Source organism: Rattus norvegicus, chromosome 19 (assembly GCF_036323735.1).
Source record: "Rattus norvegicus strain BN/NHsdMcwi chromosome 19, GRCr8, whole genome shotgun sequence".
In the NCBI taxonomy this organism is placed as follows: Eukaryota; Metazoa; Chordata; class Mammalia; order Rodentia; family Muridae; genus Rattus; species Rattus norvegicus.
The window spans coordinates 13,638,921-13,653,362 of NC_086037.1; positions in this window are offsets into that span (position 1 = coordinate 13,638,921).

The window sequence follows — 14,442 nt, forward strand, 5'->3', positions numbered from 1 at the left end:
CTTGCTAATCATTCACCAGCCCTTTTAGAGTAAGGTCCCAATACTTGTCAGCAGTTCCAAAGTCAGGGTTAAATCTCCAGCTCTTGGGACAAAATGAAACAGGGCTCCTATTTTGCCAGGGTCATCACCAACACTTAGTTTCACTCACACATGGCTATGCCAGGGCTAGAAACACTAATACTGAGCTCATTTTGAACTCCTTATTGCTGATTTCCCCCTATTCTTTCCTCAGATCACTTCCCAGATAAAATTCTTTTCCAACAGAAATCATTGAAAACTCCTTCTCCTTCCCACCTCAAGATAGAACAAAGTTTATCACGATCCTTTGATCTTAGGAACATTGGGCCTTGTTCGCCCTGAATAAAATATGTATGCACAAGTGTGTCGCTGAATATCGTCTAACAGAGCTGTTTCATTGAATACCATCTAAAAGAGCTGTAACGTTGAAATCCTTGGAGAAGGCTACCCTACCCATTTCTTTTTTTTTGTTCTTTTTTTTTTCTTTTTTTTCTTTTTTTTTTTCCGGAGCTGGGGACCGAACCCAGGGCCTTGTGCTTCCTAGGTAAGCACTCTACCACTGAGCTAAATCCCCAGCCCCCTACCCTACCCATTTCTGTACCCACAGTTAAACCAAGATCCTGTTGACCCATCTGCTCTAAGCTCAGATTCATTCTTTCCCTCCTGATATGCAGCCTGAACCCCCCCCCCCCCCAGGAGGATGCGGAACACGGAAGAATACTTCAGTATGTTGTAACCAGGTGTACTGGCTGGTTTTGTGCATCAACCTGATACAAGCTAGAGTCATCAGAGAGGAAGGAGCCTCAGTTGAGGAGACACCTCCATGAGATCCAGCTGTAAGGCATTTTCTCAATTAGTAATCAATGTAGGAGGGTCCAACCCATTGTGAGTGGTGCCATCCCCGGTGGTCCTAGGTTCTATAAGAAAGCAGGATGGACAAACAAGTCCTGCCTCCAGGGTCTGTTCCTGCTTGAGTTCCTGTCCTGACTTTCTGATCTGAAAGTGTAAGTCAAATAAACTGTTTCCTCTCCAACTCGCTTTCTGGTTATGGTGCTTCATTGCAGTATTAGAAACTCAAAGACACCAGGAGACGGTAAGAATGAATATAAGTTGAGAATGTTAGCACATGCCTTCAATCCTAGCATCCAGCGGGCCGAGGCAGACAGATTACTGTGACTCTGAGGCCAGATTGATCTACATAGTGAGTTCCAGGACAGCCAGGACTCCATCGATATGCTGTGTTTGAAAAAGGGGTGGGGGGGAGGAGTGGTATAAATGGGTCAGTGAGGTGGCTCAGTGGATAAAGGCACTTGTCACCAAACCTGGTGATCTGAAGGAATCCGTGTTGTAGGAGAGAACTGACTTCCACACGTTCTTCTGACCTCCATATGCATCTCTCTCTCTCTCTCTCTCTCTCTCTCTCTCGCCCACCCACTCACTCACCCACCCACCCACTCATTCACTCACTCACTCACTCACTCACTCTATATAAACAAACAAACAAGCAAGCAAACAAAGTGTTTAAAAACCAATGAGAGGCTGGAGAGCTGGCCCAGTAGTTAAGAGCATGGGTTGTTCTTTAAGGTTCAATTCCCAGCACTCACACGGCAGCTCGCAACTGTCTGTAACTCCAGCTTTAGGGAAATCCACCACTGTTACACAGACATACATGCAGAGAAAAACACTAATGCTAGTAAAAGTAACCATTTTAAAAAAAAGAGTTGGAAAACCCACCTTTAAAAAAAAAGGATACAAACGAATACACCACCACCACCGCTGGCAGAGCAGTAGACTTGGTGTGGGTTCTTGACACTGGTGAGCGGCAGAAACAATGTAATTCCCTTTGTCTGGTTGGCTTGACATTAGGAAAAATAAATTTGTGTTCTGTTCCTGGCAATTAGAACTGGTGCTAAATGATACGTTTCTCTTTGCTTTAGTTTCTGGAAGTTTGTGTTTCAGGGCTTAAAATGTATAGAGTTTTCTAATCTGACTCAGTTGGGTTGTACTTCATTTATGCTATTTTATAATCCATAATAAATGTAGTCAGTGGGACGGTGCTCTCAGTTACAGACCTTTAAAGGTTGGCAAACAATAGTGTGACAGGTGAGGACAGTGCAGAACTTCCTCCATCTTGTATTCTTGCTGAGGCCATTTCAGGTTTAACTGGAATTTCATCTCCTTGATGGGGAATCCCATGGGAAACGACCAAGCTCTATTCTAGGAGCCCAAGGTCAAGATGCCCCAGCTAGCTTAGCACAGCTTCTGTTAAACGACTTGCTTCTTCTAATGTCCCCTGCATCTTATGAGCGAGATGCCAAGATGTGGATTTTGCCTTCAAAACTTGGTGCCCTGAACACTTGGGGCTACACCTGGGTCCCTGAATACCCAAGTATAGTCCCAGCCAGCTAGAATAAAGACTTTCAATGGGGTATAAACTGCGTCTGAATGGTTATTTCTGATGGGCTCCTGTTAATAGCTCGTTGGCCAAAACTTGGCAGAAGAAGTAGGAAAAACCAAGAAAAGGGTTTTTATGTTTTAAAGGCCTGTGTGTGTGTGTGTGTATGTGTGTGTTGCTGTGGATTGATCCCAAGGCAGGTTAGGCAACACTGCTCATCATCTTTAAAGTTTTTATTTAAAAAGAAAATAAAAGCAAAAGAAACTTTGCCAGTTTTTGCAAAGTCACACAGTGATGTCATGTAATAAAGCTGAGATTAAATTTTTACTAAGGAAAGTACTCTTAGGTTAGCATTTTAATGCTTTCGAAAAGTAGACCTATAAAGGTTGCTTTGTAAAGCTTTTTCCACCGAGGAAGATGAATTTTATCTTTAAATTCAATCCTCCTTGACTGCAGTCCAGTTTATTACATTTTATTGTTGAAAGGAAATGAGTGGAATGAATGAGACAGGGTCTCAGTGCAGTTGAAACCCACACAGGGAGTCAACTCTCCATGCAATACCCTAATAAAAGATAAGGGTCTGTATGTGTGTGTGTGTGCGTGTGTGTGTGTGTGTGTGTGTGCGCGTGTGTGTGCGTGTGTAGTGTTGGAGATGGAGCCCAGAGTCTCTGGAATACCAGGTAAGTTCTAAGTCTCAGAAATATGTAGCCGGCACTTAAAATTTTTACATGGATCCTCTTCTTTCTAGAGAGGACAGGACAGCAGGTGGTTGCAAATGTATGCCAGGAATTCAAGAGTAGAAGACAAAAGGAATGAACAAGCAACAGCCACTTTCTATTTTGCATTTTATTTATTTATCATTCCAAAGGTGGGCGCTGTTTGTACTAAGTACTAAGGTAGTCTACCATGTCCAGACAGCCTTCCTGAGCTCTGCACAAAATGGAGGGCTTCCTTTTCTTAGTGGAGCTTTCTCTTCTTCACCTAATCTGGGGAGCCTGACACCCAGTCTTCTACCTGAGGAACGTCCTGTAATCCCTGGAGAAATTACAGGTTCAGCTTCCTGGAGTGCCTGTCCATGCAAGTGAGGTATTCCTGGTACCTTAAGCCTCAGCCAATGAAACATCACTATCTTAGTTAAGAGTTTCTGTAAAGGATTTTAATTGGGTATAAAGTGTCTGAATGGTCATTGCTGGGAAGAAACACCATGACCAAAGCAACTCTTAAAAGGACAACATTTAATTGGGGCTATCCTACAGGTTCACAGGTTCAGTCTATTATCATCAAGCCAGAAACATGGCAGGCATGGCGAGAGAGGAGCTGAGAGTTTTGAAGGCTGATAGAAGAATGGCTTCCAGGTAGCTAGGAGGAGGGTCTCAAAACCCACTCCCACAGTGACAACCTTCTTCCAATGGGGCCATACCCACTCCAATAAGGCCACACCTCTTAATAGTGTCACTCCTTCAAACCACCAAAATCACCCTAAGAAGAACCTCTTCCCACTCTCCAAGGTTCATATGTATAGTCCTTGATTCACTTCAAATAAAATGTTTATGTACAAGCTGTTCATTAAATGTCATCTGAAAGAGCTGTAACACTGAATCTTTGGAGAAGACCTTCTCCCAGCATTTACTGCGGGACTGGAATCCTGCTGACCCACCCATTCTGGACTCTGTTTCACTCTTTCCCGCTCAGTGTGCATTGGTGCCTGGACACTCTGAGGGAAGACTTGGACTGTGGAATTCAGCTTCATCTCTCCTCCCTGCCTAGACATCCCAAGGGAAGAGGGGAAAATGGGATCTACAGCTGTTTTGTAGTTTCTACTTTCGGATCTATTCTGGCCAGTTCGCTTTGAACAAGGAAGTCAGGGCTAAAAGTGAAGACTAGGAAATGACTCACCAATGCTTTCACAGCTGGTGAGGATAGACAAGAAGAGAAAAAGGTCAAAAACAAAGCCCGAGGGACTGCCGGGGGAGAAGAGGCAAACGGTGAAAGTCAGGATCCAGAGAAGTAAAAGAGAGTGGTTTCATGAAGCTTAGAACTTCTGAAAAGCTTCAGCACCTTAAAGGACAAGGATGAAGCAATTTGAACCGGGACAACAGGACACAGGGTATTTTATAGTTTTGTTCGATTTGGTAGTCAATAGTCTTCATGGGTGTTTTAATCTAATTAAGAGTAAGTAAAACACTTACAATTCAAGATTTCTTTGTTAAATTGTATTTGCTATATTTAAAATGCAAAAGCCACCAAACTGGTGTCCACCACACTGAACAGCTCAAGGTATGAAGCATTCTGTTTGCAGATCATTACTGGTGTATAGTTTTTTTTTTTTTTTTTTAGACTTTTTTTTTTAGCTGAATATTTATTTATATTTCAAATGTTATTCCCTTTCCAGGTTTCCTGTCCATAAGCCCCCATCCCTTCCCCCCTTCTTCTATAAGGGTGTTCCCCTCCCCGTGCACCCCCTTTACTCCTCCCCCCAACATCCCTTATACTGGGGGTCCAACCTTGGCAGGACCAAGGGCTTCTCCTCCCATTGGTGCCCAGCAAGGCCATCCTCTGCTATACACGCAGTTGGAGCCCTGGGTCAGTCCATGTATAGTCTTTGGGTAGTGGTTTAGTCCCTGGAAGCTCTGGTTGGTTGGAATTGTTGTTCTTAAGGGGTTGCAAGCCCCTTTAGCTCTTTCAGTCCTTTCTATAATTCCTCCAATGGGGGTCCCGTTCTCAGTTCAGTGGTTTGCTGCTAGCATTTGCCTCTGTATTTGACATACTCTGGCTGTGTCTCTCAGGAGACATCTATATTCAGTTCCTGTCAGCCTGCACTTCTTAGCTTTGTCAATATTATCTAATTTTGGTGGCTGTATATATATGGGGCACATGTGGGGCAGGCTCTAATGGCCACTCCTTCATCTGCTCTGAACTTTGCCTCCATATCCCCTCCTATGGATATTTTTTGTTCCCCCTTTCAAGAAGGAGTGAAGCATCCACATGTTGGGAATCCTTCTTCTTGAACTTCAAGTGGTCTGTGGATTGCATGTTGGGTAACTCAAGCTTTTCGGCTAATATCCACTTATCAGTGAGTGCATACTATGTGTGTTTTTCTGTGATTGAGTAACCTCACTCAGGATGATATTTTCTAGTTCAATCCATTTGCCTATGAACTTCATGAAGTCATTGTTTTTGATAGCTGAGTAGTACTCCATTGTGTAGATGAACCACATTTTCAGTATCCATTCCTCTGTTGAAGGGCATCTAGGTTCTTTCCAGCTTCTGGCTATTATAAATAAGGCTGCTATGAACATAGTGGAGCACATGTCTTTGTTATATGTTGGGGCATCTTTTGGGTATATGCCCAGGAGAGGTATAGCTGGGTAGTGGAACGTCCAGTTATCCGAGGAACCTCCAGACTTATTTCCAGAGTGGTCGTACCAGTTTGCAATCCCACCAACAGTGGAGGAGTGTTCCTCTTTCTCCACATCCTTTCCAGCATCTGCTGTCACTTGAGTTTTTTATCTTAGCCATTCTGACCTGTGTGAGGTGGAACTCAGGGTTGTTTCGATTTGCATTTCCCTGATGACTAAGGATGTTGTAGGTACTTCTAAGCCATTCAATATTCCTCAGCTGAGAATGTTTTGTTTAGCTCTGGACCCCATTTTTTAATAGGGTTGTTTGGCTCTCTGGAGTCTAACTTCTTGAGCTCTTTGTATATTTTGGATATTAGCCCTCTATCAGATGTAGGACTGGTAAAGATCTTTTCCCAATCTGTTGGTTGCCATTTTGTCCTAATGACAGCATCCTTTGCCTTACAGAAGCTTTGCAGTTTTATGACGTCCCATTTGTCGATTCTTGATCTTAGAGCATAATCCATTGGTGTTTTGTTCAGGAAATTTTCCCCAGTGCCCATGTGATCGAGACTCTTCCCCACTTTTCTTCAGTTAGTTTGAGTGTATCTGGTTTGATGTGGAGGTCCTTGATCCACTTGGACTTAAATTTGTACAGGGCGATAAGAATGGATCGATTTGCATTCTTCTACATGCTGACTGCCAGTTCAACCAGCACCATTTGTTGAAGATGCTTTTTTCCATTGGATGTTTAGTTCCTTTGTCAAAGATCAAGTGATCATAGGTGTGTGAGTTCATTTCTGGGTCTTCAATTCTATTCCACTGGTCTACCTGCCTGTCTCTGTACCAATACCATACAGTTTTTATCACTATTGCTCTGTAATATAGCTTGAGGTCAGGGTTGGTGATTCCCCCAGAAGTTCTTATATTGTTGAGTGTAGTTTTCACTATCCTGGGTTTTTTGTTATTATAAATGAATTTGCAAATTGCTCTTCCTATCTCTATGAAGAATTGAGTTGGAATTTTGATGGGGATTGCATTGAGTCTGTAGATTGCTTTTGGCAAAATGGCCATTTTTACTATATTAATTCTGCCGATCCTTGAGCACTCCTGTAGATCTGTTTTCCTATTTTCTTTCAGCCAGTTCTGGGAACAGAGTGCTCTGCTCTCCGGTGTGTAGTTGCTCCTGGTGACTGGCTTTCAGCCTTGGCATAGGCAGGAACTGGAAGGGTCCTGCCCCTGACTTTTCCTAGGTCCCTATGCCCAGGGGGCACAGATGGCACTAGATGATTTCCTCTTGGGTCGGGAATGTGGGCAGAGGGTAGTCTCCTCTGATTTCTCAGGAGTGTCCGCACTTCTGAGGGTCCAGCTCTCTCCCCCACGGGACTTCTTGTGTATAGTTTTGAAAAGTGTCTGATAATGCAGAAGCCATGGAACCCTCTTGTCTGTGTGCTGGATAGTTTTACTTGATATTTATTTACTTTGTGCTGGACAGTTTTATACTAACATGACACGAGTTAAAGTCATCAGAGAGGTGGGAACCTCAATCAAGGAAATGCCACCAGGAGACTGGCTGTTGGCAAGCCTTTAGGGCATTTTTAAAATTAGTAATTGATGTGGGAGGCTCCATCTCCTTGTGGGTGGTGCCACCCCTGGGCTGGTGGTCCTGGGTTCTATAAGAAAGCAGGCTGACCAAGCCAGTAAGCAGCCCTCCTCCATGGCCTGTGCATCAGGTCCTGCCTCCAGGTTCCTGCCCTGCTTGAGTTCCTGCTCTGACTTCCTTTGATGGTGAGCTGTGATGGAGACGTAGAAGCTGGAGAAACACTTTCCTCCCTAAGTTTCTTTGGTCATGGTGTTTCATCTCAGCAACCGTAACTGTAATACAGCCTGGTTGGTTTGACCTCCTCTCAACTTAGAATTAATACTTATTTATATGCATTCGTGTCCCTGTAGGAATATAAGTATGTGAATACAGTTGCTCCTGGGTACAAGAGGGAGTTGGGGGAACTGAAATACTGTCTCTGCAAGAGTAGTGTGGGTTCTTATCCTGTGGGCCTCTCTTTTTTCCTTTTTGTTTTCCTTTTTTCCTTTTTTCTCCATCTTTATTAAATTGGGTATTTCTTATTTACATTTCAATTGTTATTCCCTTTCCTGGTTTCCGGGCCAACATCCCCCTAACCCCTCCCTCTCCACTTCTATATGGGCTTCCCCTCCCCTACCTCCCCCCATTACCACCCTCCCCCCAACAATCCCGTTCACTGGGGGTTCAGTCTTGGCAGGACCAAGGGCTTCCCCTTCCACTGGTGCCCTTACTAGGCTATTCATTGCTACCTATGAGGTCAGAGTCCAGGGTCAGTCCATGTATAGTCTTTGGGTAGTAGCTTAGTCCCTGGAAGCTCTGGTTGGTTGGTATTGTTGTTCATATGGGGTCTCAAGCCCCTTCAAGCTCTTCCAGTCCTCTCTTTGTTCTATTTAGTTTTAGTCTCAAGCTCTCTTTCCTTGACTAGTGTCTGTTGACACCGCCCCTCCCCCCAGCATAGCTGTAGCCATTTTGTTCCATGCCCACCAGCTATTTCATTGTTGCTGTAACATGCCTCGCAGTCAATGATGTAGAAAAATAGTTTGGCTTAGAGTAGGGTCATGCTGACTGCATAACCTGTTATGTTCTGTATGTTATGAGGTTTGTTAATCTTAAGAAATTCCACAACTGCATGCTTCACATAGGACCCATCAAATTAAAAGTCAATATGAACTGTTTGATCCAAAATGGCTTGAGTCAGGGGCAACACCAGGCAGCACTTCCAGCATGGGTATATGAGCTCATTGTGTGTGTGTGTGTGTGTGTGTGTGTGTTGCAGTTTTAGCCTTTATAAGCTGGACTGAGAAATGTCCAGTGAGCAGCTTTGAGCCTGAACTGTTGCCCTGGTCGATCGTTCTTTAGATGTGTGTTCAATAAACCATCCCTGTCTGACTGAGTTGGTGTCCCCATGGTTTGCGTGGTGGACTCCTGGACACTGTCTATCTGCCATCCACCTTCTGCTCTACCTGCGTTACTGACAGTGAGCTCCACTTTCCCAGTCTTCCATTCTTAAGTTTGTGCTGATAGGACACTCTAGGAAGGTGGTTCCTCCCAGTGTTAATGCAGTCCATTTACATCACAAATAACCCCAGGGCAGGATGGGATTATCCATCTCCCCTTGCCTTCTTGTCTTCTTGACTGAGGTAGTCTTCCCTTTCTGCCAGCCTTGTGCTAATTACAATTTCTTTCCCTTCACTACAGGAGTCCTCTTGCTTCTAATCTTTTCCCCAACGTCCATAAGAATCTATGGTCCTGTCATTTCATTTCCTTAACTGTTCCCAAACTCATTTAGGCTTTTGGCCAACATAATGTAGAGGTTTAATGAGAGAAGAGTAGAAGAGTGAACTGTGGGCATGGAGGGGGTAGGATGGGGAAGCGGGCAAGAGCAGCGAAGAGCAAAGAGTAAGAGAGAATTAAGAGAAAGTAAGAGAGGGCAAGCAGCTCCTTTTATAGTGTCAGGCACAGCTGGCTGTTGCCAGGCAACTGTGGGGCAGAGCATACCTGGCTATTCCCAGGTAGCTGTGGGGGACAGTTAGGTCACAAATCTCGGGCACTCTAGGTTCCCTCCTTCCAATTCCCATTAGTCTGTGGTACCATTCCTGTGGCAGGTTCATACCTTGTCACCTTCCTTTCAGCACACACGATACCACCTTTCAGACTTCAAGATCATCTGGCATCCATTTAGTAACATCCAGGACCAAAGACACAGGGAAGGAGTGCGTGCGTGCGTGCGTGCGTGCGTGCGTGTGCGTGCGCGCGCGCGTGTATTTCTATGTGCCCAGTGTGTGTGTCTATGTTAATATGCCAACTAAGACCACATCCTGTTTGTCCTTGTCCATTTGGGGAGCAAATAATAACACCATCCTGCACTCCCAACCATTCCACTCACATAAAGCAGCCGATTTTTCAGCCGCACAAAACAGTTTGAGGACAATTGGCCCAGCAGGGGTCAACAAAGAACTTGAGCGCCGAAGGTGGTTGTGGGAGCGCAGTGGTAGCTCCGCGGGCTCATGGGAAATGTAGTGCGATTATCTGCAGCTTCGCGGAGCCCAGGTGAGAGAGCGCGAGAGCACTTGCCTAGCTCTCTGGGTTGTTTCAGGTCAGGCTGGTAGAGAGAGCAGCTGGGAGGGGAAAACTTCTCATGTGGCGCGCCCTGTTTTTGACAAGGACAGAAGGTAGCAAACCTTGGCTTTCTCCCGTTAGCTCCTTGCCTGCTGTCCTGGCCAGGAAGAATCGACCCAAGTCGTGCAGGGTGCAGTCAGTGGGTCGCAGGGTATTGGGCCACTGGGAGCCCTGGTCGGGTCTCTTTTCCTCTGGTCTGGTGTGGGGTGGGTGCCTGGGACTGTCTGTGTCAGCTGCCTTCTTTGAGGTTGGAGATGGGCACTTGCTTTTAAGACTTTTCAGCCAGTGTCAATCCCGTGAGACAGGCATGCTCGTGGCAGTTCAGTCACAAGTCTCCCTACACTTTTTTGATCAATCCTGCATTTGAGGTGGGATAACGTCTGCCCGTGGTTTTGATCGAGTTCATTGAACCTTTGCTCCAGCTGTATACCAGGCACCCAAGACTGTGTCATCAAGTAGATGAATCTTCTTTCTGAGTCAAAAATATGCAGGAGGGGATGGGAGAAGGAGAGGGGAACCAGGTGCAGTAGCAAGGAGGCAAAAGGTACTAAGACGGTGGGTAACCAAAATGTCTGGATTATATAGGGGAGAGTTTCTAGGGGAAAGAGCAGCTCAGCCCCTGGGCTGGAGAGTTCAGGGAAGAGGGCAGAGCATGCCAGCCTTACTCTGTGACAGGTAGGGACTGAGGGATGCTGGGAGAACCTGAAGGTCAGGTTCATTTTGACATATTAAATAGGCATCTCGGCTATTTGTTCTGGTTTTTGAAACTTAACACTTGTATCACTGATTTTGCATATTAGTATATTCATGTATATATTCTTTCTAGTCTTTTAAAAATAATCAATAATAAATATTGTTAATAAATAATATAATAATACATTAATAGTCACTTTAATAAAGATAATAGTTACTTTATCTGTGTTGCTTCATCTGCTCTGTTTTCTTTCTTTTTGTTATAACGGTTATTTTTATTTTATGTGTATAGGTATATTGCCTGCATGTGTGTCTGGGCACCACCTGCATCTGCGGTGTCCAAAGAGGACAGAAGAGGAAGCCAGATCTCCTGGAGCTATAGTTAATGAATGGTTGTGTGTTACCCTGTGGGTGCCAGGACTTGAACCCAGGTCCCCTGGAAGAACATCAGTGCTTCTAACCACTGAGCCATCTCTCAGCCCCAGGGCTCTCTTTTCTAACTCAGGCATGGACACAGCACGATGGCCACTTGTGGTCCTATTCAACATGACGTATTGAGAGTTAGCCAGTAGCAGAGCGTGTATATCTATCTCCATGCTCCCCTTTCCAAGACAACGTGCTTAGGCTGGCCTTAACGGGGTACTGCCAGGGCCGCCATCCCAGTAAATAGGGACCTTACTAATGTCACATGACAGGTTCATCCAATCAGGTGTACTGATTCCTCTCTTCTTCACGTCCATCCCTCCCGATGCCACTTGAACTTTCTTTAACCCTTTCCTGCCTGTTTCTTTACCTTGTATGCCTCCAGTGTAAATCAGGTCAGTATTTCTGCTTGCCACGGGTGGATCACAGGGCTTCTCATTATTCACCATGCTGCCCTGCTGTCCGACCATTCTGCCTCGCGTGTCTCCAAACGTGCTCTGGGTGCTAGCCAACTGAACTATTGCCATTTTTCTTCTATCCTTATATTATGACTTACTAGTCATAATTTGAGTTTTGACGGTGCCCCAATTATTTCGAAATACAATTTTATTTAAGTTATTTCACTTGCTAAATTTGAAGTATGCAGCATTGGACTGGAGGGTCAGTAAACACTTACTGCAATAAAAAACTTGTGCCAGCCGGGCATGGTGGTGCACATTTTGATCCCAGCGCACAAAGGCCGAGGCAGGATAAATGTTGTAAGTCTGAGGTGAGCGAGGCCTGCATGGTGAGAGACTGTCTCAATGACAAAAAAAAAAAAAAAAAAAAAAAAAAAAAGGGAAAAAAATATTGCAAACTGGGCATGTGGACACACACCTGTAACACCAGCACTTGAGAGGTAGAGGGCAGGAGTACCCGAAGTCAAGCTCATCCTCAGCCTTCTAGCAAGTTGGGGGCTAGCCTGGAATACATGGAACCCTGTCTCAAAACAGAACAGCAGCAACAGCAACAGCAACAGTAAGAACAACACAGTTGATCACCCTCAAGTTATGCCTGTATTTCACTACTGGACACTTCTGTCTTCCCTTTGCTCTTTATAGCTCACTGAATACCTTCTTTTAAAATGAGTCTATGTTGTTCTGATCCTTCTAGTTTGAAGTCTTCCCAGCTCTCCCAGTTAATATCGAGCTTGTCTTTTGGTCTTTAGTTATGCCACAGGCAGCAGCAATGCTATTAGCAGTCAGTCACATGAAATTACATCGTAGTCTCTCACTGGTTAGTGTGTTTTTCTTTTACTCCGCTAAGTTAAAATCATGCACAAAGCCATGAAGTGTTTTAGAGCATATGCTCAGGGCACTGAGGCCATAGTAAACAGATATGCTAACTCACCAACATTCATTCATCCCTTCTGTATGTTTCCTGGGCATGCACTGTCTGCCAGCATCCATTTCCACCATTGCTGTGGAGGACTTAAGCTAACAGATGAGTCATCTTGAGTCGTGTTATGTTCTGAAGTTTTCTATATTTTTTAAAATTTGTTTTTAACCTTTCTAGATTGTTGAAAAGGAAACTAAAGTTTTTTTTAAACATCACAGACATTTTTATAAACTATAGAACACATAAGTAACATTATAATTGTTCCTTCAGGAGTTTTAAGATTTATATGTTTTCTTTACAGAATCACTATAAATATCAATTATAAAGGTGATCTGAAACTCAGTAAAATGAAGACGTTCTTAAGGACAGAAAGTAAATTCAGGCCTATTACTGAAACATGAAGTCACTCAAGTGAGCTAATAGTGTTATGCTCACTTGAATGTACCTGCTAATATATTAATATATTATGTTAAACCTTAATGTATAGCTAAAAGGTGTGATCGTTCAGTGATGTGTTGCATTCATATTGAATATATGTGTGATAGGTCCTGCTAGCTTTCTATTCGTGTGGTAGCCTTGTCTGTAGCTTGAATATCCTTGTATTGTTATGCCTTCAACTAGAGCATATTGCCAGTATATATTAATAATAACATCATGAAGATTTTTTCAGTCGACAAAGCAAATTTAACATCAGCTATTATGTTCAATTCTCTAAGCTAGAAGATGTCTTGAGAGGTTAATATCTCTTAATATTGTTTATATTGTAATATAGGTTTGGAGTCACCCAGAGATTAATCATGTCCACAAACAAATTTTAATAAGAGAGGACTTTTTTGCTTTTAGATACTGGTACCCAGAGTGATTGGGGCCAGGTCTGTTCTTGAGAGCACTCCCAAGATGCCGCCCCTAGGCATATCAGCCCAGGGCTTATAAAGTAAATTAAAAAAAAAAAGCTGTAAGATTACATCTGTCTAGGTGTAGGCAGGGTCTAACGCATATTTTTAACATATATGTCTTGCAGTCATTGGGCAGAGCAAGCAGATAACAGAAGTGGAAATAGCAGTTGTTGTCTTATGATCTTGGAAGAACAGCCATTTTAGAAGATCAGTCCATTTAAGAATAGTTTTCAATGCTGGAGAAAAAAGGGATGTGAGCTGCTAGAGTAATACCAGTACAAGCTAGAGATACATCTTAGAGGCTGTTTTTACTTTCTGGTCTCTTTTGCATAGTATGCCTACATTTAAAATGTAATATTAGGGGTTGGGGATTTAGCTCAGCGGTAGAGCACTTGCCTAGCAAGCGCAAGGCCCTGGGTTCGGTCCCCAGCTCCGAAAAAAAAATGTAATATTAATCACCCTTATATAAACTAGTAAATAGTTGAATTTTTTCCATATCCTATCTTAGTTAGGGTTTCCATTGCTGTGAAAGGGACGCCATGACCAAGGCAACTCTTATAAAGGCAAGCATTTAATTGGGGCTGGCTTACAGATTCAGAGTTTCAGTTCATTATCATCGTGATGAGAGTACGGCAGCATCCAGGCAGACATGGTGCTGGAGGAGGAGCTGAGAGTGCTGCATCTCAAATGAGGAAAGGTAACCAGGAGAGACTGGCGTCCTCAGGCAGCTAGGAGGAAGCTCTCTTCCACAGTGGGTGGAGCCTGAGCAGAGGAAGAGACCAGCCCCACAGTGACGCACTTCCAATACCAGGGCCACACCCTGCACAGCACTATTTTCTATTGGCTAAACATATTTAAACCATCACATAATCTTTCTTCTTTCTTCCTCCTTCTCCTCTCCTCTTCCTCCTTCTCTTCTCCTCTTCCTTCTTCTCTTCCTCCTCCTTTTTTTTTTTTTTTTTTTTTTTTTAAAAGACAGGGTCTTCCTATGAGCCCTCGCTGTCCTGGAACTTGCTCTGTAGACCAGAATACCATTGAGTTCATAGAGATCTGACTACTTCTGTCTTCCAAGGAAATTAAAGGGCTGTGCCACTACACCTG